The sequence below is a fragment of the Octodon degus genome, unplaced genomic scaffold, assembly GCF_000260255.1.
Source record: "Octodon degus isolate 3935 unplaced genomic scaffold, OctDeg1.0 scaffold00072, whole genome shotgun sequence".
Lineage (NCBI taxonomy): Eukaryota > Metazoa > Chordata > Mammalia > Rodentia > Octodontidae > Octodon > Octodon degus.
Window position 1 is genome coordinate 521489 of NW_004524648.1, and position 4906 is coordinate 526394.

The 4906-nt window shown below is 40.9% G+C and overlaps 1 protein-coding gene across 5 annotated transcripts in view; it reads right to left on the reverse strand.

Annotated features, from left to right (window-relative positions):
• Rap1gap2 (RAP1 GTPase activating protein 2) overlaps positions 1-4906 on the reverse strand; it is a 270799-nt gene that overhangs the window by 236030 nt on the left and 29863 nt on the right. The gene's annotated exons all lie outside the window — the stretch shown is intronic.

The window sequence follows — 4906 nt, forward strand, 5'->3', positions numbered from 1 at the left end:
CAAGCTTAGCAAAGCACAGGGACCGCGGTTCAATCCCCCAGCACCACATGCCAGCCAGCCCCGCCCCCTGGTGGGCTGAGCTGGCCACACACACACAAATAAATTTTAAAAAAAAATTAAAAAAATAAATAAATAAAAGTTTTACTGAGGACCAAGGATATAGCTCAGCAGCACAGCGCCTGCCTGGAAAGTGCAAGGTCCTAAGTTTGATTCCTGAGACATAATACATACACAGTGTGATCAAAAACTATGGTGAACATTCGCAATTAAAAAGTTATTGGGGCTGGGGAGATGGCTCAGTAGAATAAGCGCTTGCCTGGCATGCACAAGGGCCTGAGTTCAATCCCCAGTTCCGCAAAAAAAAAAAAAAGTTATTGCGTGCCAGCCAGATAGCTGGCACTGCATGCCAGGGATGGAACCCTGGTCCCTGCGTCTGCCTAAGCAGGCATATTAATCTGTTGAGCTATCACCCCAGGGGCCCACAAAGGGGAGTATTCTAAGGGAGATTAATGGCAATGTGCCTTTTACTGTAATAAATTTTTTAATTTTAACACTTACCACATATTTTGATCAAACCTTGTGTGCCACTTGTAAGTGTGTGATTTCATGGTTTGTAGTACAGTCACAAGGTTGTGCAGCCATTACAGCTATCATCATCACACTGTCTTATTCCAGAATTTTCTTGCTCCAAAATGAAACCTGTGTTTTTTAGAGTTCTCTCACCTTACCCCTCTCCCAACAAATGCCCAAGCCAGGGGAAACCACCAATTACTTCATCTCTGGGGACTGGCCTTTTCTAGACATTTAACATAAAGAATCATACAACATGCTGTTTTTAGTGCCTACATTCTTCCATGTAGCAGCCTGCAAGTTTCTTCCATGTTATAAATGTTCCCACCAAGACCTCTTTTCCAAATAACATTCCACTTGGGTTGCTTCCACTTGGGGTTATTATTGATAATGCTGCTATGAATATTAGTGTACCACTTTTTGTGCAAACAAAACTTGTGAAACATATATTTGAAAATGTATTATTTCATTTATCTTGGGTATTTACCCAAGAAAATGATTGCTGGTCATATGATAATTCTGTATTTTAAGCTTTTGAGGAACTTTCAGAGAGAAAGCTATTCTCCAAAGCAAATATCCCGCTTCACATTCTCAGCAGCAATTTATAAGAGTTCCAATCAACTGCTATCCCCAACCTCCTGGTCTGTTTTATTTTGTTTTGTCTCCCCAGTACTAAGGATTGAACCTAGGGTCTTCACACTGAACTACATATCTGGCCCCCCTTTTTTATTTTGGAATTTGAGGTAAGGTCTTACAAAGTCACTGAATAGTCAAATGGAGCTCAAACCTGCAATCCTCCTGCCTCAGCCTCCCAGAGTGCTGAGGTCACAGGTGTGTGCCACCCCACCCTGCTACCCACACTGCTTATTCTCTGTCTGTTTCATCACAGCCATTCTAGTGGTTGTGAAATGGTCACTAACGGTAGTTCTCTTTTACATTTCTTACGTGATTAATGATGCTGAACATCTTTTCATGTGATTATTGCCCATGAGTATGTCTTCTTTGTAGAAATGTCTACTCATAATCTTGGTCCTTTTTTTTTATGATGCCAGGGATCAAACCCAAGACCTCATACAAGGAAGCACTGTACCACTAAGCTAAAACTTTAACCCTCTTTCCCAATTTTTTTCAATTGTGCTATTTGTCTTTGTATTATTGAGCCATAAGAGGCCTTTATACATTCTAGATGAGTCTTATGAGATAAAGGTCTTGGAAATACTGTACTTATTCTATGTGTTTTCCTTTTTCTTTCTTGATAGTATCCTTTCAGCAAATTTTTTTAATTTTTTTTTTAACCAGGGATTTAACTCAGGCCCTGGCGCTTGCCAAGCAGGAGCTTATTCTACTAAGCTATCTTCGTGGCCCCAAAATTTTAATTTTGATGAAATTGATTTTTTTTTTAGATAAGGTCTCACAATGCATATCAGGCTGGCCTTGAGCTGAATATGTAACCTGTGCTGGCCTCGAACTCCACGGTGATCCTTTCTGCCTCAGCATCCTGCATGCTGGGATTACAAACATGCATCATCACGCCCAGATCTACTCTTCATTGTTACTGCTTGTTTTTTATGCCTTTGGTGTCTTTTTAAAGAATCTTTTCCCTTATCCAAATAAAGATTTACAACCATTTTCTCCTAATAGTTTCAGAATTTTAGCTCTAACATTAAGTCTTGGATCCATTTTGAGATAACTGTCCCATATGGTATGAGAGAAGGATTCAGTTTTATTATTTTATGTGTGAATATTATGTTGTCCCTGTAACATTTGTGAAAAGGCTGTTTTTCTCCATTGAATTGTCTTTTTGCCCTTGCCGAAAAGCATTTGAACACAAATGTAAGGGTTTCTCTCTGAACTGAATTCTATTCCATTGCTCTGTACATCTGTCTTTATGCCAGTACCATACCATCTGTAGCTTTGTGATAAGTTTTGAAACTGAAAATACAGTCTTCCAACTTTGCTCTTCTTTTCCAAGATTATCTTTGAATTTCCATATGAATTTTAAGATTTGATTTACTGATCTCTGCAAAGAAGCTACTGAGATTTTTTTTTCTGAGACAAGTTCTCATTATAGAGTTTAGGCTGGCATTGAACTCACTATATAGCCCATGCTGGCCTTGAACTCATGGCGATCCTCCTACCTCAGCCTCCAGAGTGCCGGTATTCTAGGTGTGTACCACCACACCTGGCTCACTACTGAGATTTTGACAGAATAGGGTACATAGAATCTGGGCTAGTCTCTCCTGAGCTCTAGTTCCACCTTCCCTCTGAGTTCCCTGAGGCATCCTGGGATCTTTTCCTAAAATTCCATCTTTCTTCAACCAAATTATACCATTTGTATTTGTTATAATAAAAAGAATATTAAAACTACAACCCATCACTAACTACAATCTCAGTACTATCTCCCCAATACCTGAGCTCTTGGACTGTTCCCCAGATTTCGAGAGTCCCCAGTGGGTCTCCAAATGTCCACGCCCATCCCCCGAGCCCTTCATTGTACCTAGTATGTACTTCTCTTCCAGGTTGCAAATATCTTATTCACCAGTTAAAACAAACAGGCCCTCAATAAATGCCCGTGCAGGGGCCGGGGAGATAGCTCAGTACAATGAGTGTTTGCCTGGCAAGCACAAGGGCCTGAGTTCAATCCCAAGTTCTGCAAAAAAAAAATAATAATAATAAAGAAAGAAATAAATACCCATGCATTTGAATTAGAAATTCCAAGACAGATGCAAAAGAAACACTTCTCCCACTCCAAATTCCTTAGCAACTCTGCTTTACGCTTCACATCTCACTCAATATGCAAATATACTCTGGAAGCTCTCAGAAGACCAGACATTGTGCCCATTAGACAAAGGATATGGAGATAAAAGTCCACAGAGGTTCAGTGTCTCACCCATGGCAACTCACCCTGAACTGGAGCTACCATGATGCGCACACCATGCCATTCCAGACAGAGGGGGCCCCATTGTCCTGCTCTAGCTTGAGGTACTTTGGAAGACATCTCTTATCAGTCTTCCTGGGCTCCTGCCCAGGACCCCTAAAAGCTGAAAGCTCTCAAAGGGAAGAAAAATTTATCCTCCACCCTAGTCATGCTTGCTGCTCATTCTCACCTTTCCAAGAAAAATATCTCAGAGGGAAACCTCTTATTTTGATTTCCTTATGTGCTAACCCTCAAGACCAGCTGTACCTGGCCCAAGGAAGCTCTAACCAGGGAAGACACAGTCAATGCTGGTAATTTTTTTTTTGTCTTTTTGAGACAGGGTTTCAATATGCAGCTCAGGCTGGCCTTGAACTCACAGTTCTAATTCTCCTGCCTCAATCTTTCAAGTGCTAGAATTACAGGTGCATGTCACCATGCCTGGCCAATGCTGGTAACTTAATTCGAACCTTTCAGCAAAGATGGAGCAGAGGAGCTGCTTCTGAAGAAGAATAACTCATTGGGAGAATTTTCTTTTTCCAGGGTGTGGCAGGGGCTGTATCCAGGACCTCATACTGCTAGGCACACTGTACCACGGTGCTACACCTCAGCCCCTCTTTTCTAATTCACTCAGGTGGAACAGGTGGTAGTAAGTTCTCTCCAAGGGAAGGATTCCAATTGAGGCTTTTTTAAACTTTGGTTAAGTCTCAAAAAAGAAAGAGGATTGGGATGCGGACAAAATGCTTTGCTGGAAACCTAGATGGAAGAGAATGAAGCTGGAGAGAGTAGGGAAGGCAGAGATCTCGGAGAGAAATGTGCTTGCGTAGGGCTTCCACACACACACCAGCAGGCAACTAAGACAGACAAATCCCAGGCCCAAGGCCTCAGGCACAGAAAGCTCCAAGAGCCCTGGGGCTGCCCTGACCAGGATGACTTGGGTCTGGTAGCAAATGACTCAAGACCGGTTGAGCCTACACATACTCTCTAGATTGTTCTTTTTTTTTTTTTTTTAATAATCTTATTGAGAAACAAATAGCAATGAGACAGCTTCAAAACTGATTACTAGCACAGTTTCAATAATTAATACATTGTATATTGTTCCCTAGTGGTTATTCATTGTACAAGATGCAGGCATGATATCCTGTCCACAAACACTATTAGAACAAATCTCTCTACTCATTGAATTAAGAGAATGCAGCTGTATATCTATCCTATTTTGAATGTACAGATACAAAATGGTCATTCATTTGTATCCCCCTTTTTTGTTTTGTTTTGTCAGAGAAGGGTATTCCATTGTCATTCAAATATTGTAGGTGTGTGAAAATTTAAACATTAACTGTTCCTTTTTTTTTTTTTTTTTTTTTTTTTTTGCAGAACCAGCGATTGAACTCAGGCCCTTGCACTTGCCAGGGAAGCACTTAT